We start from the raw sequence: 22,834 nt of genomic DNA, 5'->3' as shown, positions 1-22,834 counted from the left end.
CCGCAATAATGACAGATTATAAGGAATATGGACCGGTGCTTCAGACACCTTCGCAACGGTGACGTACGTCACATGGAGTACTGTAGGTGCCGCAGGTGGTGCGACATCTACTATCGGCGTCTGAATCGGGCTTCTGCGGAGGCAGTCCGACCGGACGTGGCCCTCCTGGCCACAGCTCGCACAAGTTCAGGGCTGGCCGTCGTACATTACGACCGCCAGCGTGCCACCAAGTACCAAATAAGAAGCCATGTACTTTGTGAGTTCTAGTTTGGTCTGAAGCACGCCAGATGATGGTCAGGCAGAAGTTCCGAAGTCAGAACTGGATTGGGTTGTTTAGAGGAAGAGACCAAACAGCGAGGTCATCGGTCTCATCGGATCAAGGAAGGATGGGAAGGAAGTCGGCTGTGCCCTTTCAAAGGAACTATCCCGGCTTTTGCCTGGAGCGATTTAGGGAAATCACGGAAAACCTAAATCAGGATGGCCGGGCGCGGGATTGAACAGTCGTCCTACCGAATGCGAGTACGGTGTGCTTACCACTGCGCCACCTCGCTCTGCATCAGGACTGGACTATAAGGCATACACAGTAGCAGATATAGACTCAGATCACAATTTAATAGTGATGAAGTGTAGGCTGAAGTATAAGAGATTTGTCAGGAAGAATCAATAAGCAAAGAAGTAGGATACGGTAGTACTGAGAACTGAAGAGATACGCTTGAAGTTGAAACTTCCTGGTAGATTAAAACTGTGTGCCGGACCGAGACTCGAACTCGGGACCTTTGCCTTTCGCGGGCAAGTGCTCTACCAACTGAGCTACCCAAGTACGACTCACGCCCCGTCCTCACAGCTTTACTTCCGCCAGTACCTCGCCTCCTACTTTCTAAACTTTACATAAGCTCTCCTGCGAACCTTTCTTTCAGGAGTGCTAGTTCTGCAGATTCGCAGGAGAGCTTCTGTAAAAGTTTGGAAAGTAGGAGGCGAGGTACTGGCAGAAATAAAGCTGTGAGGGCGAGGCGTGAGTCGTGCTTGGGTAGCTCAGTTGGTAGAGCACTTGCCCGCGAAAGGCAAAGGTCCCGAGTTCGAGTCTCGGTCCGGCACACAGTTTTAATGTGCCAGGAAGTTTCATATCAGCGCACACTCCGCTACAGAGTGAAAATCTCATTCTACGCTTGAAGTTCTCTAAGGTTGTAGATACGGCAATAAGGAGTAGCTTAGTAGCTAGTTAGTTGAAGAGTAATGGACATCTCTAAAAACCGCAATCACCGTAGATGGAATGAAAAGCATAGGTACATAGACGGCAGCAGTGAAGAAACCATGGGTAACGGAAGAAATAGTTCAGCTGACTGATGACGGAAGGAAGTACAAAAACGTTCAGCGAAGGAATAGAGAAATACAAGTCACCTAGGACTGAAATAAATAGGAAGTGCAGGAAAGCTAAAGCGAAACGGCAGCATGAAAAACGCGAAGAAATCGAAAAAGAAATGATTGTCGGAAGGACTTACACGTCATATAGAAGAGTCAAAGCAACATTCGGTGAAATTAAAAGCATGGGTGGTAACTTTAACAGTGTAATAAAATTCCACTGGCAATTGCATAGGAGAGAGCGGAGAGTTGGAATGAGTACGAAATGGCTCTGAGCACTATGGGACTCAACTGCTGAGGTCATTAGTCCCCTAGAACTTAGAACTCGTTAAACCTAACCTAAGGACATCACACACATCCATGCCCGAGGCAGGATTCGAACCTGCGACCGTAGCGGTCTCGCGGTTCCAGACTGCAGCGCCAGAACCGCGCGGCCACTTCGGCCGGCGGAATGAGTACGTTCTGACCTCTATAAGAGGGAAGACTTGGCTGATGTGATTGAAGAAGAAACAACTGTCGATAGGAAAGAGACAGGTATCCAGTATTAGAATCAAAATTTAAAAGATCTTTGGAAAACTTAATTTTTAAAATCGTTCGGGGAACTGGCAACAAAACGACCATTTAGTTGGTATGTAGATTGTATGAGTCTAGAGATATAGCATCCGAATTTCGGAAAAAATATCATCCACACAATTCCGAAGACTGCGAGAGCTGACAAGTGCGAGAATTATCGCATAAACAGCTGAACGGTTAATCCGACCAATTTGCGGAAAAGAAGAAGAATGAAAAAGAAAATTGAGGATGTGTTAGATGCCAATATATTTGGCTTTAGGAAAGAGGCAGTTCAGACGTTGCGATTGATAATGGAAGCAAGACTAAAGAAAAGTCAAGACATGTTCATAGGATTTCCCAATCTGGAAAAAGCGTTCGACAATGTAAAATGGTGCAAGTTATTCGAAATTCTGAGAAAAATAGGGGGTAAGCTATAGGGAGAGACGGATAATATAAAATGATACACACGCCAGGAGGGAATAATAAGAGTGGACGATCAAGAACGAAGTGCTCTGATTGAAAAGGGTGTGAGACACGGATGTATTCTTTGACCCCTTCTGTTCAAACTATATAGCGAAGAAGCAATGACGAAAATAAGAGAAAGGTTCAAGAGTGGAATTAAAATCTAGTTGAAAGGGTATCAATGATACGATTCGCTGATGACATTGCTATCCTTAGTGAAAATGAAGAAGATTTACATGATCTGTTGAATGGAATGAACATTCTAACGAGTACTGAACGTGGACTGAGAATAAATCGAAGAAAGACGAAAATATAGAGAAGCAGCAGAAATGAGAACAGCGAGAAACTAATTATCGGAATGGGTGATCGCGTAGTGGATGACGTTATGGAATTCTGCTACCTAGGCAGCAAAACAACCCATGACGGATAGAACAAGGAGGACATAAAAAGCATTCTAGCACTGGCAAATAGGACATTCCTAAGAGAAGTCTACTAGTACCAATCATAGGCCTTAATTTGAGGAAGAAATTTCTTAGGCCGTACGTTTTGAGCGCAGCACTGTATGGTAGCGAAACATGGACTAAAACCGGAACAGAAGATAATCGAAGCACTTGAGGTGTGGTGCTACAGATGAATGTTGAAAATTGGGTGGACTAATATGGTAATGAATGAGGAGAATCTGTGCAGAATCGGAGAGGAAGTGATATATGGAAAATATAAAGTGACATATGGAAAATACTCCAATATGAGGAGAGAGTTTATTTGACAACAGTGTCGACATTTCCTGTGAATATGTGGTACCGTAAAACAAAACTGAATGTGCACAATCACATGGGCGCTTCCCGGTAATATTTGTACCTCCCATCAGCCGGTTAATATCTTTTGAGTTTAGGTAAAAAAAAAACAACAAATATTTGTGAGTAGAAAGGTGCATTCTTGAAGGTGAAAACTAAAGGTTTCTTTCAGAACGGAAGGTAAGTGACATATTTATAACTTTATACATGTCTCTAAATGAGGCCGTTGTGACTGAAAAGTTGTAATAGCATAGAAATTTAGGACATTATTTCGTTGTCTTTTTAGTCATCTTACGGTGATTTCACAATGCCCCGAGTCCATGACAGACGAGGGCCACTTACAGAAGAAGATATAGAGCCAAGATAAGTGCCACTGAGATAATCACGAAACACTCGTCCCATTCAAACGACAATGCATTGCCAGGGAGAATGTTATTGTTGCATAAGAATTTGTTATAGCGCAGCCAATCTAAAGCTCAATAAGAAAAATATCCATTCTAATAGTAACAGACTAAAAAGCAGCTTTGAATGTCCAGATTGGTAAGTCTGATGTCTGTTCACGTGCTTTGTATCCGGACATAGCAGGGGGACAACCACGCCTATTGGGCATTTAGCGGGATTTTCACCCGAAGATAGCAGTTAGCTCCTTTTGAAATCGAACACAATTTTCCACAGCCATTTTCGACGGTTTATAGCCTGTTTTGCGACCTGGAACATATTCCGTCATGTAGGCGCTGAAAAAATCAATACGGCCGTCTGCCCACCTCAGAATTGAAATAAAATTAAGTTAGCGGCTTTTTCATCTGTGTTACTCAATGTACGTTTTTTTATGAGTTTTTCCTTTTGTAATAGAATTTTTTACTATAGATTCTGGAGAAATATGTTGAAATCAACTGGCCAGAAGTTACTCGAGTTTACAAACAATGTATGGGAGGGGTCGACAAGACGGATTTTCTGTTCAGAATTTATCGCATATTCATCAGATCGCGAAAGTGGGCGCTTCGCATATTTGCTCATGCAACTGATATTGCATGTGTAAATGCATGAAACGAAAAGACATCAGAATTAGGTGTTCCTGGAAATAAGACCCTTGCTTTGCTTCATTTTAGGGCATGTGTGGCCAAAGTACTGACAAAAATAGATACGCCAGCTGCCAGGAAAAGGGGGCGTCCCGGTAGTGAGAGTCCAGTGCCATCTCCAAGTACTTCTAAAGGAGCCAATGAGGAAGTTCGTCCAGAAGCTGATGTTTATTTGGACAGCGTTGGGCGTCTTCCAGTGCTCAGTGACAAAAAATCATTTGACAGTTGCAAGAAACGGGGTTGCAAAGACAAAACCAAATTTTATCGTGTAAAATGTTACATTCACTTATGTCTGGATGGTAAAAGAAATTTTTTCGTTGATTACCAGTCTTCACAAGTGTAAAACCATAGTTTATGTATATAATCATTAAGTAAGCTTTGTGTAATTTATGTGTTTTGGTGAAATAAAACCAAATTAAATACTCTGACTTTTCGACTTATACTGCACCGGCTTGAAGACAATGTCCTCATTTGGGGACGCGTTGTATCCCCCCTTGTGGGGCACCTCGGAATATTTTATACGTCTGAAAAATCATAATTTAATTCGAAGAACTGGATAGCAAAGCCATGATATTTTTTAGGAAAAAAATATTTCGTGACCGAAAGGGTTAAATACGTACTATAATGGGCATGAGTGTAAGTTACCTTTGGACGTATTGAGTTGTTGTCAGTCAAGAATGCATTTAAGACGACAAAGACGCCACTATCAACATCTCACTGAATGCCAGCGAGACCGTGTAATAGGGCTATGAGAAGCTGGATGTTATTTTCACGATAGTGCAGAAAGACTTGGTAGGAATGTAGCAACTGTTCACATTGCTGGCAGTGGTGGTGATGAGAAGGTACGGTCGCAAGAAAACCGGGCTCCGCTACCGAGAGGGAAGGCCATCGTGTTCGGCGTATGTCTGTGGCGCATCATACTGTGTCTGATGCGGCAATTCGATGAGCATGTAACCTCTCGCTTCCTAACCGGCCTACTGGATAATAGGAGATTTGTCGTAAGTTCTATGGGACCAAACTGCTAAGGCCATCGGTCCCTAGGCTTACACAGTACTTAATGTAACTTTTAACTTACTCTAAAGAAAAACACACACACCCATGCGCAAGGGAGGACTTGAACCTCCGACGAACCTAGACTGCACGGCTACCCCGCGCGGAGCCTACTGAATTGCGATATAATTGGCTGTGATCGCATATGCCTCATGACATTTTACAGTGAGTAAGGCTATCGTTACCGAAGGAAAAAATACCGGTTAGTAGGAGGAAAGTGTCCAACAGGCAATTCTCAAGGAAGCATCTATTCTAAACCTAAGATAAATACTTATGACGATTTTGAAATGCGTGGAATATAGTGCCCTCGCTTACGAACCACACAGCGCGATTAGAAAACTATTGATTAGCTAAAAAGGGGATAACAAAACGGTCGTCAGCCCACTAGGGCAATGAATCTCCAGAATCTTAGGTAAAGAAATTTAAGCAAATAATCACTGGCGTGGCAACAGAAGGTTGTGACGCTTTTCCACAACACAACAGTTCGCGAAAAAATAAATGAATCAGAAAGCACTGAGTTTGAGTTACTTATCCTGAAATATTAAATGTTGAATGTAAAGTTAAATGAAGTTGCCAGTTAAATAAATGACTGGCTTTAACTTAAACTTCGTTATGAACCTCCGACGGGGGAGCCGCGCGAACCATGGCAAGGCGCCCCAGACCGCGTGGCTACCCCGCGCGGCATAACCTTTAGAGCCTCAGTGTAACGTAATGCAAAATTCAGAAAAAGGCAGTCAATTTATTTTTGATTAATGAAAGACTGAATTGTATTTACTTTAAGCAAATGAGTAACTGATTTTACCTTTAATATAACAACAATAAAATACATACTGAGCCAGCAGAAGTCACTCGCTAAGCTAAACACAGAATAAATGAAATTGTGTACTCTTAATTTGTGCTGCATCTTTAGTTATTAGTTTCGCCAGCGCAATTTTACGTTACCTGTAAATTAGTTAAGCCTCTGTTATGAAATACAAGAATGAACAGTTACTATGGTAGAAAATGTAGACTGGAACTGGTCATTGCCAAACAAACAAAACTGGCAGTAACTAGTTAATCAGTTTTCATATTCTTACGACACCGGCGATTGCATGGAAAGGAAAGAGACCCTGGATGGTAATAATGTCTGAGGGCAATGAAAACACAGGTGCCCCACAAGTTTTAACTATTGCAGGCCGTTATTTATGTTAGCTGTACTTTTTGAAAGAAATGTCAATGGGTAAATGCCTCTACAAGATTACTTATATTTTGTCCCTTGACAATCTTACGATGTTGTAGCTGTGCGGGCGACGAAAAATGTAGCCGACGACAATGCTGAGCTGCCGCTGATGTTGCTGCTGCTGCTGGTTGAGAACTCCGAGACATCTCCAGAACCACGGATAATTACGGGACAGGAAATCGTCAGAGCTGCAGCTTTCTCTGGCTGTCCACTCCTATTGTACTCGTGGGTTTACGAATTAGGTGCGTCTACACTGGCGCGATCATAGTTGCTCACCGCGCCTGCAGGAGGGTCCAAAAATACTTTCGCACTCTTTCATCAGTCAAGCTGCTCTGCTTCTTCTCTGCTGGCAGCGCGACAGAGATGCTCCATACGCAAAGATAAACAACTGCACAGCTACTGCCATTTCATCGTTGCTAACGATACATCAAAATAAAGTTCCCTCGGCTATTACTCACCAATTTACAATATTTACATTATAATTACAATGAATTACATACAGTCAGAAATAATTAAGCTATTGCACCCATTACATGTTAAATATAGTTTCTGTAATAAAAGTTTCAAATTCATAATTAGAAAGTGTTGTGTACATAGTTCCGCGTAGTCAGCACATACACAACTTTCCCACTAGAGCGCGTCCCACTAAGCACAACAGCGCAGGCGCAGCGCTCGTCCGTCTCCACACTATGAGATGGCGCTGCCATAGAGACGGACCAAATTCTGCTTCCGCCGATCCGCGTACTAGTATGTAACGCAGCCAATGAGATTGCTGCTAACGTAGAACCTTTTCTCCTCGCGGATCACACTCGCGCAGTGATACATGAACGCGCGAGGTATTATAACGAGTGTACAGACCTCCAAATAGTCAGTCTGCATTTGTCTGCACCAGTCTGTACGAGTCTCCATTTGTCTGTACCAGTCTATAGTCAAGTTTCAGTCTGCGCCTAACAAGATTACCATATTCCTGTACATAGCCATGAAGATAAATGTGGTGTCACCGCTAGACACCACACTTGCTAGGTGGTAACTTAAATCGGCCGCGGTCCTGTAGTACATGTCGGACCCGCGTGTCGCCACTGTGTATTCGCAAACGTAGCGCCACCACAGGGCAGGTCACAAGACACGGACTTGACCTCGCCCCAGTTGTACGGACGACATAGCTTGCGACTAGACCTACCAAGTATTCCTCTCATTTGCCGAGAGACAGATTAAATAGCCTTCAGCTAGTCCATCGCTACTACCTAGCAAGGCGCCATGTGTATCATTGCTAATTGCTTACTACTATGCAAGAGATGTATTTCAACAAGAAGAACATCATTAAAAGTTAAGTAGATGACAATCTCTCTTCTTTTCTTTATAGTTTTTCATCCAGTCTCCTGTTTCAGAATTTACGCCCGTCTGCGTTAGTTTCGCGTGCACCTAGCCACTCATTGTGTCGAGACCTTAGGGAATCGACACAACAATAAATGTATAGACACTTTTGTCAAGTATCAGAGATATATGTGAGAATAAGTTTAACGTACCAATACCAATGGTTCAAATGGCTCTGAGCACTATGGGACTAAACAGCTCTGGTCATCAGTCCCCTAGAACTTAGAACTACTTAAACCTAACTAACCTAAGGACATCACACAACACCCAGCCATCACGAGGCAGAGAAAATCCCTGACGCCGCCGGGAATCGAACCCGGGAACCCGGGCGTGGGAAGCGAGAACGCTACCGCACGACCACGAGATGCGGGCTACCAATACCAAAGGAACTTCAGATTGTCAATTGTAAATAGCATCCAGAAGCAAGTTAAGTAATTTTTATGCTTGTTATTATTGTAATAAATGTGTGTGAAAATTAATAAAGTTCTGTTTAAAGTTGGTCACCATCAAACTGCTACTCTAAGCGTGCAAGTGGCATTTCTATCGTCTGACCTAACGGCAGAAGATAAACACGCCACGATAAGACCACGAGACATATACCTGACGCCTATTTCGTTAGAGCGACAAGTCAAATAATCTGATGGTGTGTGTACTGAAGGTCTTACAGTACGCACACCACAGAAAGTAGAAGTTATCAACGGATACTAAACGCGGAAAATTTTTGGATGGTGCAGAGGGTATTTTATCTGCATTTTTGGTGTTACGAGCACTTCGGCATCAGAGCGACACAACAAACTGTTACAAATCGGTTCAAGGACAGCTTCGATCCAGATGCTCTGTAACTTGCGTTATCCTGATTCCAAACAACCCCCAGTTGGGATTTCAATGGTTTCGAAGGATAGCTCATTGGAGGGCAGGGTGGAGGCCTGTTGTGTTTTCTGATGAAAGCTGATTCCTCCCTGGTACCACTGGTGGCCGTGTGTAGGACAGAAGGAGACCAGTTGAAGACCTGCAACCACTCTGAGGCCTAAACACACTGGACCTGCACCTGGACTTATAGTCTGGAGACCGATTTCGTATGACAGCAGGGGTACTCTCGTGGTTATCCCGCGCACCCTGACTGCAAATTAGTACGTCAGTCTGATGATTCGATCTGTTGTGCTTCAATTCATGAACAGCATTCCAAGAGATGGATGGACTCAGATCTGCCCCTTCCTGGCTGCCATCCCTGAGAGTCCAACAGGTGGCACCAACAACACGTGATGCGACTGCTGCCAGCGAGTGACTGCGTCCAGCAGGAGGAAATCGGGAGACCACGATTCATTCGCCGATGACTACCAATCATAGAAAACGATGCAAGAAGCAACAGACAACAGCAGACCTCTACCAGTAACTTATTGCAATAAAGTTTGCACATACTTCGCTTCATGTGACCAATCATATCAACGATTTTAGAATCACGACGTTAGGTCATGATCAGTGAGGAGTCACCAGAAAATATACATGACACTGGACAGCAAACACTCATCGCAGAGCGTGGCTGAATCATTGGTTTCGCCAGTAAGCTCGGAAAACTTTTATGTCAACTGATGCTGGCCGTGGAAGTCAAAGCAAAAATGTAGATACATCGCATCTAGAACCAAATTATTTTTGATTGAATTATTGTTTATCAATACAGACGAATTTAAATGAGGATGAGCCATTTTAAAGGTGTTAATAGAGCAACAGGTATCACCTGATAACATTTCCGTCGGACGTCGCAGCCGGCCGCGGTGGTCTCGCGGTTCTAGGCGCGCAGTCCGGAACCGTGCGACTGTAACGGTCGCAGGTTCGAATCCTGCCTCGGGCATGGATGTGTGTGATGTCCTTAGGTTAGTTAGGTTTAAGTAGTTCTAAGTTCTAGGGGACTGATAACCACAGCAGTTGAGTCCCCTAGTGCTCAGAGCCATTTGAACCATTTTTCGGACGTCGCACCGATTTCCTACGTCATAGAACAATCACTCCGTCCTTAGCCCGTTATGCTGATTTCTTCCTCTCTCATTGCTACCGTACTTAACACTACACAAAGTGGTGACATCTCAACTGTATGGACCTTTTCAAGTCACCCATGCTACGCGGCTCATCACTCCAGACTACTTTCAACACTACAATACAAAATACCTATATTGCTTCTCATATTTAAACAATTAATATTTCTATATTTGAAACTACAGGGATCTATCAGAAAGAATCGTCCGATTCTAAAAAAAAATCATAATTATTGTGTTATTTGAGATACGTGCGTCAACAACGTACTATTGGAAAGAGCAAACTCTTGAGTTTTACATGGTTCTTGCTAGGTAGAAGCACTGGCATCTGGAAGTGCGGAAAATTTTAAATCAAAGGATTACTGAACGATGGATCGTTCGCACTGGGCCAAATGATTCAGCGTTACATTACTGGCCTTCAAAGTATGTGATTATTTCTTGAGGGGGTTTATAAAAGACTTTCTTTATGTGCCTCCGTTACCAACAACAATGAATCAACTGAGACATCGCATAACAGCAGCTGTGGAAGCTGTAAAACTTCTCCATAATTATTCCCGTGCCAACTGGGATGCCTACTGGGACTCCATTCACACCCAGGTCGAAGTCCACGACCTTATCCTACAATCTCCTGAAGACATCTCCCGCACCACTGCCTTCGTGCACCAGACCTTGTATGACGCCGTCGCCACCCATATCCCCACCAAAGCCATCCAACCTCACCGCCCAGCCCTGCCCCACAGGTCGTCCTTCTCCTTCGTGAATCCCGTCGCCTTTACCGCTCTTTCCTCCGCACTCGTGACCAGGACACACTCACCTGCCACTGGCAATTACAACTACACATCCGCAACCTGCCTACTGCGAAGAAACGCCGCGCATGGCGACAGACATGTACGCAACTCAACACCACGCTCCCAATAAACTCTTCCAAGTATTGGTCTACTTTCCTCCGTCTTACTGGGAACTGCCTCACCCCCCCCCCCCCCCCCCCAGTACCCTCTCATCCTTGATGGCCGTCCTTTTCCTGACAACATCAGTAAGGCCAACCACTTTGCCTCTCACCTATCTGATGTTTTTTCCATCCCAGATGATCCCCAATTTGATTAGTCCCTCTTCCCTGACGTCATCGACCATACGAATACTTCTGTTCCTCCCCTTGCTCCTAGCTTCCAGTACTTGGGTCACACACCACGATCTGAACTTAACACTCCCATCACTACACAGGACATAAGCCTCACACTCCACACTAAACGCAACACTGCTCCTGGCCTGGTGTTACCTACCGCCACCTCAAACACTGCCCTCCCTCCTTCCTTGCAGTCCTTACCACCCTCAATGTCATCCTTGTCACCAGCTTCTACCCTGACCTGTGGAAAACCTCCCATATCCTGATACTCTCCAAACCCAACAAGCCTACATCTGATGCCTCTTCCTATCGCCCTATATTCTCACCTCAGTGTTCAGCAAGCTCTTGGAATCCATTCCTACCTGGCCCATTCATCACCACCTCCATCAGAACCATCTCCTCCCCAACAACCAATGTGGCTTTTGACCTTCCTTCTCTGCTGATGACCAACACCTATGCCTCACTCATCTCCTATTCCTCCAGCTTAATTCCCGTCGCTCCGCCATTTTTGCCTCCTCCGACCTCGAAAAGGCCTACGACCGTATCTGGCATCCTGGTCTCCAGTTTAAACTCCAGACCTATGCCCTTCATGTCACCTACATCCGTCTGATTGTCTTCTTCCTCTCCCACCACCCCTCCTACGTTACCATTCATAATGCCAATTCCTTCACCTTCTACCCCTCTGCAAGTGTGCTCCAGGGCTCTCCCCTCTCCTCTGCCTCCTGTACACGGCAGGTATGCCCCAACTCCCCCCCCCCCAACCTCCAGTACCACTCCTGCAGTATGCCAATGACACCGCATTCCTTGCCCTCTCTCCTAGCCCCAATGGTCCCAACGCCTTCTCCAGAATCACCTTGACCTTTTTGCCACATGGTGTAACCAGTGTCTCCTGAAAATAAATCCTTCCAGGACCCAGGCAATCATTGTAGGTCATACCGCTCACTCCTTCTGGCTCCTTGATTTCTCCCTCACCATCTGCTCCTGTCCTATCTGCCTCTCCCCTCCCCCTCACCTACCTTGCCCTCACCACTGACTGTCACCTCACCTGGATCCTCATCTGGGTCCCTCATCTCTGCTGTCTCCAATCTAAAGCCCACAACTGCCTCCGACTCCTCAGACTCCTTTCTGGCTGGACATGGAGGTTGAACCTCTCCACACGTATAAATCCTTAATCCGTCCCACCCTCTGTTATGCTAGTCCCACCTGGATATCTGCCCCACCCAAATTCTACAAGTCCCTCCAGATAATCGAGCGCCATGCACTCCGCCTCGCCTTCCGTATAGGCCTCCTGTCCCCCACTCTACACCTCCCGCCGCCTGATCGCCCCCATCCCCTGATTGCTCCTCTCCTCTCTAAACCCCGCCCTCTGCTACGACTTCACTGTTGTGTTCCCCCTACCCCCAATCTCTACACGCTTCATCTCATTTCCCAAGGTGGCTTCCGTCAACTCCCCCTCCTGGATGATGCTCTCTCTCCCTCCATTTATCCCTCCTATCAACTCTGATTCTCACCTCCCCCTCCTCTCCGTTGCCCTTTTCCTGGGATCCCTCTTCCCTCCCCCCCCCCTTCTATCCTGTTTTTACGCCACCTACCCTCTCTCTGCCTCCTCTCTCCCCCTTTTGCGTTTCCTTCCTCTGACTTTCCCCATTCGCTCTCATGTCTGCCATGCTCCCGCCTCTGAGTCGTCTTCCTTCGTCGGTCCCCCCCCCCCCCCCTTGCCTTTCGTTTTTCCTCTCCTCCCCCATTTTTATCCCCCCTCATCTGTCCAGGTCCTCCCCCACCCTCCCCCCCCCCCCCATCTGCCCTTGTCTGTGGTGTGTCGTCTTCGTGCCGACTTTATAGTGAAGTGTTTCCAGTGGTTGTTAAGTGTTGTGCGTCTTTTCCACAGTGTTGCGAACGGACATCATACTGTCGCAGGATGTGATTTTTCTATCTCTTGTGAACAGAAACCAGACTGTCGTCGTGTTTTTTAATTGTCTGTCTACTGTTTTCCCTGTCTGCTTCCTGTATATTTTATTATCATCGCCAACCATTTGTTTTATGTTTTAACTTTCCACAATTTTCTGCCGTTTTACAATTTACGTCACCGTTTTATCGCCTGCCTTTATTGTTTCTTATCTTCTTATGTTTTAAAAATTCTATAGGCTGAAGAGCAGCGTACTGAGCTGCTGCCAGCCCGCCCCCTTCGGAGGGAATCGAAATCCAATAAAGGAAAAAAAAAGTAGGTGTAACTCAAGACATGCTCGGTGTAATGTGGGAACAATTTGAATACCGCATTGATACATGACGTGCATGTCAAGGAGGCCAAATTGAACACCTATGAAAAGGTATGAAAAACAACTTTTCGAGTTTCCCGTTCATCAAAAAACAAAATTCATTTTATGTGTTTATTAGTCTCAGAAATACCGACGAGCCATATCAAATGATTCTTTTTTATACAACCTGTATAATTAAGTTCTCTTTCCATCGTGGTAGTTGCATAAATATACAAATCTTTAGATTTCATTGCACAGATATTGGCAGATATCGGATGCAAACAAAAAGTAATTATGTAATTCAGAAATATATTTTACGGGGCTAATAGTTTTTTTCTAAAGTAAGCAGCACAGACCAGAGGCTACTTCCTTTGTTTTACAAAGATTCAACAGATTTCGCTTCTAGTACAGATCAACAGAAAGTGCTTTAAGTAGGACATGGGAGGCTGAATCGTTAGAGATCATACACGTTTCTTAGTTGTAGACAGAGATACTGAGGCACAACCACGGTCTCAGGGGACTATAGCGTTTGCTGTAACAAAATTAAATTTACTTGTCTCTGTATAGAGAGATGTAGGGAATCTACCTGCGGCGATACAGTACTGCACCTAAATAGACTGACGTCGTAACTTCATGCTGCATATGGAGGACCACTATGGAGGAACTGCAAGGGTAAATATTAGCCGTTAGCAGCCGGTGTTTCATTTTTAGAGCAGCGTGCTGCTTACCTCGCATTTTCTAAATCAGTCTCTTCGTCCCCAGTGGTATTCTTCTCCGTAGACAGCGGCTCCGAGGATCCTATTTTAATCAGTGAAATTCAGTGTGGCTTTAGGATTGTTATTACAGACACTAGAAAAATGTTACAAGTCTGTAACAAAATGGGATGCTATCTTATTTATTGCTTCAACTGAAAGAAGGGAACACTTCGTCAGTCCTATGTGAGAGTTAATCAGAGCTTATAAACCAATGCAATGATGACAAAGTTAGCTCGTACTACTTACAAGGGAACCTCCCCATCGCACCCCTCTCAGATTTAGTTATAAATTGACACAGTGGATAGGCCTTGAAAAACTGAACACAGATCAATCGAGAAAACAGGAAAGGAGTTGTGTGGAACTATGAAAAAATAAGCAAAATATACAAACTGAGTAGTCCAAGTGCAAGATATGCAACGTCAAGGACTCTGTAAGCTGAAGAGCGCCGTGGTCCCGTGGCTAGAGTGAGTAACTGCGGAACGAGAGGTCCTTGGTTCGAGTCCTCCCTCGAATAAAAATTTTACTTTATTTTCGCAAAGTTACGATCTGACCGTTCATTCATTGTCGTCTCTGTTCACTGTAATAAGTTTAGTGTCTGTGTTTTGCGACCACACCGCCAAACCGTACGATTAGTAGACGAAAGGACGTGCCTCTCCAATACGAACCGAAAACATTTGATCGCAAATTCATAGGTCAACCGATTCCTCCACAGGAAAACACGTCTGAAATATTCTATACGACACTGGTGACGGCATGTGCGTCACATTACAGGAATATGTTGTCGACCCGCCTAACTTGCACACTTGGCGAATGGGTAAAAAGATTCTTCTACCTTGCCCGATTTAGGTTTTCTTGTGGATGTGATAATCACTCCCAAAAAAGTGATGAAAACATAAGAGTTTTTCACATAAACGGCAACAAATGAATGCAACAGTTTCACAGTCGCACAGTTTTCCCTGTGCTCTGTCAAAACATACGTTTTCAAGTTTTTCCGTGTGTAGACCGTCAAATCCTGCATGTGTCCAAGCAAATCTGAACATGTCCTGGAATTTTGGAGAGCGAAGTTGATCATGTCTGAGTGCATGAACTGTGATAATTGTCTGAAAATAAAAAATTAAAGCTTTTCACTGGAGGGAGTATTGAACCAGGGACCTTCCGTTCCGTAGCTGCTCACGGTAACCACAGGACCACGGTGCTCCTCGGTGTACACGTATCTTGATGTGGCTTATGTGGCACACGGACTACTCACTTTGTATATTTTGCTTATTTTTTTTTCATAGTTCCATACAACTTCTTCCTGTTTTCTCGATTGATCTGTGTTCAGTTTTTCATGGGCTATCCCTGTGCCAACTTATACTAAATCTGAGGGGGGTGCGATGGGGAGGTTCCCTTGTTAGAGAACTACAAATATTAAACGTTAGTTCATTGCCTTTACGTCCGTGTCTTTTCAGTGCAATCTTATGTTTCCCGTGGCAAGTCCACAATTTATATCACTTTCACCTAAGTGAAAATAACTATTCATAAGTGATACGTGTTTACATCATGGATACTGACCGATGAGTCGTACAAGGCTAATAGTAAACTGTTTCAGTTTCCTGCCTGTAATAGTTCGACCATCTCCGCTCTTACTCATGACAGTAATCTGACTCTTTTGTTAACGTTTGCGGGTTATTTTTTAATAAATGAAGATGTTGTTGCAAGGAACTTGGTATGGGAAAACCTTCAGCATTGTCAGATTGGTTTATAATAAATCAGCCATTAAACATTAATACTGGACCATATGCTTCTTGGTGCCAGTTCTATTACGAGAGTTCTTTCTCTCTGCCTTCTTTAAAGGATTAAGTATCCTGCTATTAGAGACTTACCACACTCCAGGTTCACATGATATGAACATCTGTCCAGTGGTGGCTGCTGTATAAGAGCCCAAGAGCACGTGAACAGCCAAACTTTTGACACCTTGGTTATTTCTCTTTGAATACTGTTAAACGTAACATAGGTGCTACAATTTGAAACATACGGCCCCTATATCTACCGGGCTATTCCCCCTCTAGACTCCGTGAAAAGCGGCATCAGGGTCGCGAGCATATCTATAGTTGTGCGCATTTTAACGATCTTTTGGGTATGCGCAACTAGCGTGACGTAATTGCCTTAACGGCCAAATACATACGGCTTTGATAAACAATTAGAAGTTTACGTCGGTGCCACCAGATGGTAGCACGCTGCGGCAGACTTTTATCCCCTCTCGCTCGCCATAAATCCTGCAAAATGACACCACACTCCTCAGGTGTGCTAATTCACTGACTATATGCCGTAGTAAAATTAGATTGGACGTCAATATACGTTAAAGTTGTACTGAGAGTAAACCATTTTTGTGGGTTTCTGAATGACTTATAGTATATTAAGTTATGAATTTTATCGTACAGTAATCCATTTGAGGGACTGAGAATCATAAGGGCCTAAAGCACATGACCATTGATTCCGTATTGTAGCACTTATTTGTGCTTTTGAAGTCTGTTAATTTTATGGTGAGTAAGATTTATCTGTGCTGTAGGCCTACATTATATATTTGAAAATCCACGAGAAGCTGTATCACTGCTTTCTCTGCGATTCACTTAAAGGTGGTATCGACGGCGGTGTGCTTTAGGCCCTTATGAATCTCAGCGCCTCATTTGTATTGTAGTCAAGGCACCATGTTGGTAGACATTACTATTTGAGTTTAATCATTTCCACAAACGACACTTTGTGTCTGGAGTCGGTTGTTTACTGTACGGGATTCGGCTTTTGTGTGAAGTGTAAACGTGGACTATATTGAATCTATTTTAGGTGCTAAGAGAAAACTAAAGCTTTGAGGACAGTTCGTGAGTGGTGCTTGCGTTGATCAGTCGGTAGAGCACTTGCGCGGGAAAGGCAAAAGTCGAGAGTTTGAGTCCCAGTCTGGCAGACAGCTTTAATCTGCATCAAATTTCATTTCAGCGCACACTCCACTGCAGAGTTAAAATCTCATACTGGGAACAGAAAAGTAAATTACCGGGAAAAGTTAGCAGTAAAGGTACTAGGCGCTCCAAGAACAGATCGTTTAATTGAGAAAGTGAACAAATCAAATAAGCGTGACTAAAAGCGAACAATGAGCAAGGAAGTGTACAGTTAGCAAAGTTGTTGTGTGGGTGCAGCGTCATAATATCTGATCTTCAACCTGGAAGTAAATTCGTGAACTAATACATCTGTTATGGATCTTGTACATTTGTCTGAAAAAATGGAAAAGCTCTCAAACTCCCAGTTACACAAAAATGCGAAATGGAGAGTTGCGAAAGGCTGCACATTTTTTCGTTATTGCCATAAACTGTACTTAATTATGCACAAAGCAACAAAATTTCACAGAAATAATTTTCTCATGTGTCAGATAAGTTATGTATCTTATTATTATTACTGTTATTATTACTATTATCAGTGGCTGTTGTGGTATTAACTTGTTGATAGGCATAACTGTTATACGATAGATACTATTAATTTGTCACTCTCGGATTTATCTGCATCTAAAAATTTGTGAGCACCCAGAATGCATACTCACGAGCCGCCGCTGCTTCTGGTAATTGTGGAGAGGATGACCTCGCAAAGCTACACCAGTGAATACAGTTCTGTAAGACATGACATATCATAACTCGCAATTTGATTTAATCGCCACGAGACACAACTGCTCGATTTCTTCTTACGTAATATGTAGGTGATTTTGTTTTCGATCAAGTTCGTATTGTGATTCCGTGATGAATAATTTTAATAAGGAAACCACAAGGCAATCCGATGTATTACAATTTTTTACATTTGTTGTACCTAAAGTTCAGAATCCAAATGTCAGTCACACAAAGCACCGCAATGGAACTCCCGAAAACTATAGATAAAATCGATTTTAAGTTTTCTGAGCGCCTTTAATACCCTAAAGTAAGACGCAATTTTGCACAGACGATGTGGGTCTGTGTTAGAATGTTCGTGTACCAGCAAAATTGCCTGGGTTCGATTCCTGACCGTTGCAAATTTTAAACAAAGGTGAATGTCTTACGAGCATTTCCGTGAAGCGGAAAATAAATAATTTCTTTCTTTTTTCTGTTCATATGAAATTCAGCCCTCATTAATTAACACATAGCATTTATTTTTCTTTGTGGGGGACCACAGTGATGTAGAAATTTTGAAGGAAATTTCCGCCATTTCTCTGTACATTAGTGTTCATTTACTTGACGAAATCGTTATTTCGGCGTCATAGCCATTCTCATGTGCACGTTGAGCTGGCGATTAATAAAACGTACGTGCAATGCAGTGCAGTGCAGTGCGCAAGAATAAAATCATAACCTATTTAAAAACAGTGCTTATATGTTTCAGTGCATGTGACCTGTCTAAGTGACGTATTATCATTGAAAAAACAAGTTTCTGGTGTTATAAACCAGTTGCCCTATTACAGGATATGAGTATATATCGCAGATACATGGTATGGCTGACAATGTCTGCAGTAAATAAATAACCATTAGCACGCCATGTGTCATGATAAACAACCAATATATTGCTGTGACCTACATTCGTCACTACCGTACATCAACTGACGTTAACAGTTGTCAAAACAGTGGCAGAGATCGTAACAAAGCGCCGCTTCTGTATGAATCACATGAATGGCTTATTTCAATAGTGGTACGAGTCCATTTTTGTTCATGTTGAGGTACAGAGTCCTAAAATTAAATGAGCGCTGAAAAATCTGCATTTGAGATACCAGAAATATTCAAGCATATGGCTTCTTGCTAGACATGAAACTTTCTTTCTGTTTGTTTGGATCGTTAATTTCAGAAGCATTATAGACAGAAAAGTGGAAGTAATGGACTTGTACCACTATTGAAATAAGCTCTTCACATGATCTTCGGATAATTATCAGGGGCATTACCAGAAAAGGGAAGGTGGCTATTTTCTTGTTCCTATGCTCTGCACTGCGGGACATAAATAAATGAATAGTAATTTACAATCAAAATGCAACATTTTTCTTTAAAAAATGTAATTGTCATTTTTATTAAAGATGTGTGTCTTCTTGTTTCTAATTACATGTCTCATACAAAAACCCGCTTTTAACTGCAAATATAATAAGTCTACAACTTTTCTTCCAACGTTTTTTCTTGAAATTAGAGGGGTTATTGTGAACAACTTACGAAAAAAATTTCGATTCACAGTACTCTCCACTACTTTCTCCTGCTTTTTTGGTAGGATTGTTGATATTTTTAAAAATACTGGGAGTCCAATATAGCGGTATTTAAAAAAATGTTATTATCAGCCGTCGATACATCGAAAAAATACCGATGTATCAAATGAAAAAGTATCGACGTACCAGTCATTAAAATTATCGGCTGCACATTATAAATATACTGCCGGTTTTAGAGCCGTATATTTAAGTGCTGATTTGTTATTACATATTCTAGACATCAACAAGCTAAGAGCCTAATTATCCCCCTTAGAGCAAGAACTGAAAGGAAAGCGATGCAAGTTCACGCTTGGCGATAACCACTTTGCTAACATTGGTAACTGCATGTAAGTGGAACAACAAATGGTGTCCGATGTTTCCATGATTCGGTTTTGTCCCATATCTGATTTGTCCCTCACACTTCATGTCGACGCCCACTTTTTCATTTTTTGCAAATGGCAGCGACCTATCAGTTGGAGTGTCAACATTGCGAGGTGAAACTAAAAGACGCAGTTTCTGCTGGTAGCGCCGAGCAGCGCTTACGTCAGTATTTCCCCTCACGTGTCTGCGCCCACTCCTAAGACCAATCTTATCATTTAGATTTCTGTTCATCAATTTCAGCAACTGTTTTTGAAGAATGCCGATGTGAAGAAATTGCACACTAGTTGCGTTACAAATAGTTTTTCAACGCAGCTCGCGTGCTATTTCTTCACACAGGAAATCATATTATTCCATTCACCACTCAGTGCAATCTGACATCTTCTATGTACTACCTATATTTGCTTCACAAGTCAAAGAGACAGACTGAAAGTGATGAAAGCTCAAAAAGTGGTAAGATACCTACACATAGCGAAAGTAAAATCATGTTCAACTACAATTTTAGCAGAACAGTTTCAAATATTCACCGATAATGGTGAAAAAAATAATATAAAAGAAAAATATCGGCACTCGATATTGCCGTTTCCATATCGATATGTCGGGGAGTTAAATATCACCGACATACAACTTTTGGAAAAAATATCGCTGTATAGATGTACCAATATTTTTCTGCAGCCCTAATATGAACCCTACGGCGGAAGAACTGGGTGTCTTTTGAGGAGATCCACGAGTTGCTCCTATTTTACTCTTGTTCCTACGCCTTGAAGTGCTAGTCAGCCAGGCCGTGTGCCATTGGTCAAAGAAGGTGATAGTCAGAGGAAGCAATGTCTGGAGAATGAGCTTCCCACTTCAACGTTTCCAAGTATGTTCTGATGGCTTTTGCAAAATGGGAATTGTGATGCTGCAAAAATCACCTTTTCGTGTCTATTGTTGTATTGTGGCCTTTTCTCTTTCAGTGCTCCGCTCAGACGCATGAAATGCTTTCGGTAACGATGTCCTGTGGTTGTTTCCGGCGATTTCAGTTGCTTCGAAAACTCCCTCGCTTTCAACGCCATGATGTCAAAATCACTGTTCTTGAAGGGCTGAAACCATTCTGAACGTTCTTTCATTAATAGGTGCCTCACCGTAAGTCTTAACTAACATATTATATGCCTCAGCCGCAGAAAATTAAAACTTCCCGCAAATGACGAGAACTGGGCTCGTAAGCTGACATACTCAACTTTATAATGCTATCACAAATCGGCCAGTGTTTTGATGTCATTAGTATTATAAATCCCTAAGCTTATTGTATGACACTTGTCATCTATCACCTGCACCACCATTTGCCACTATAGTCACCTATTGAAAAATGGCGGAAGCGAAGTTGTAGACCTCATAAATTCTTAATTACTGCCCTTTGGCAAAAGATCAAATGTGTGTGTGTAATCTTAAGGGACTTAACTGCTAAGGTCATCAGTCCCTAAGCTTACACACTACTAAACCTAAACTATCCTAAAGACAAACACACACACCCATGCCCGAGGGGGGTCTCGAGCCTCCGCCGGGATCAGCCGCATAGTCCATGACTGCAGCGCCTTAGACCGCTCGGCTAATCCCGCGAGGCGGCAAAATATCGTTACGAAAGATTATACTCTATAAACTGTAAATAATATTACAAAATAGTTTTTTCTACCTCTTTATGTATTTTCACACTTCATGGAAATGCTCGTAGAACATGCAACTTTCTTTAAAAAGTATCATCTGAGCATGGAACCTGTGGCACCCGCATAACTACGCCACCTGTCGGAAAATCCACAGTATTAAAGACGCTTCAAAAAATTACAACGGATTTTCTCGAGACTTCTTCAGAGTTGTATCTAACTGGTATGGATGTTTGATGGTCGAGTTTTGAACTTCATGTACCATAAGTACTAGTGTTGGATAAGAAGTATCACTGCCATGACATGAAGGATGTGTGTCGAATGGCATGTACTTTATGTATAGGTGATAACAGAAGGGCAGCTGAAGTAGTGCAATGAGCTGCCGCGCGGGATTAGCCGAGCGGTCTAAGGCGCTGCAGTCATGGACTGTGGGGCTGGTCCCGGCGGAGGTTCGAGTCCTCCCTCGGGCATGGGTGTGTGTGTTTGTCCTTAGGATAAGTTAGGTTAAGTAGTGTGTAAGCTTTAGGACTGATGACCTTAGCAGTTAAGTCCCATAAGATTTCACACACATTTGAACATTTGTTGCAATGAGCAGTGCCGAGTGTGCTTCAGTCAGATGCAGTCTGAAAGTGCGAGAGGGCAGTTCAGGCGCCATGACAGTATGTTCAGGAAACACGAAGACGTGCGTGGATCAAGACTAGAGCGGCATGTGGTCGGAGCGCACAACAATGTTTGTGGTCTGGGCGCACAACAATGTTTGCAGGGACTGCATGAGGCGTTTGGTGATGCAGCATTGCCATATCGTACGGTGGCGAGATGGGTGAATGTGTTTAGGAAGAGAAATATCTCAAGATCAACCCAGTGAAGTGAAACACTATGATTCTCCTGAACTACTGAACATGCATCGCGAACCATCTGGTAGCAAAGTGATGATTATTGTGGCTTACGATATCCATGGGTTACTGCTGCATCACATTATACCGCAGGGGCAGACGGTCACGGTAGCCTACTACTGCAGTTTCCTGCGACTTCAGCTTCGTACCAGACTGAGAACAAAACAATAGCACTTTCTGGCAGTGCATCCTATCATTCTTCATGACAATGCACAATGCCAGATGGTTCACCGTGCAGGAGCTCGCGCGCATGTAGGGATGGGAGATACGCGGACATCCTTCGTATTGACGTGCAATTACGACCTGTTCACCAGAATAAACGAACATCCTCGTGGCAAGAACTACAAGAGTAAAAAAGACATCCTCCATGTCAAAGAGTGGTCTTTGCGAGACATCGACGGAGACGGACGCGGTAATGTTATACGATGCCTTCCATCGGTGAGGGGGTAGGTGATCCAAATTCTGGGCGATCATACTTAGGGCATGTAGCTGAAGCGCCAAAGAAACTGCTATAGGTATGCGTATACAATGTAAACAGGCAGAATACGGCGCTGCGGTCGGCAACGGCTATATCTAGATCTACATCTACGTGATTACTCTGCTATTCACAATAAAGTGCCTGGTAGAGGGTTTAATGAACCACCTTCAAGCTGTCTCTCTACCGT

The sequence above is a fragment of the Schistocerca nitens genome, chromosome 8 (genome assembly GCF_023898315.1).
Source record: "Schistocerca nitens isolate TAMUIC-IGC-003100 chromosome 8, iqSchNite1.1, whole genome shotgun sequence".
Classification (NCBI taxonomy): domain Eukaryota; kingdom Metazoa; phylum Arthropoda; class Insecta; order Orthoptera; family Acrididae; genus Schistocerca; species Schistocerca nitens.
Note: the sequence above shows the minus strand (reverse complement) of the source record.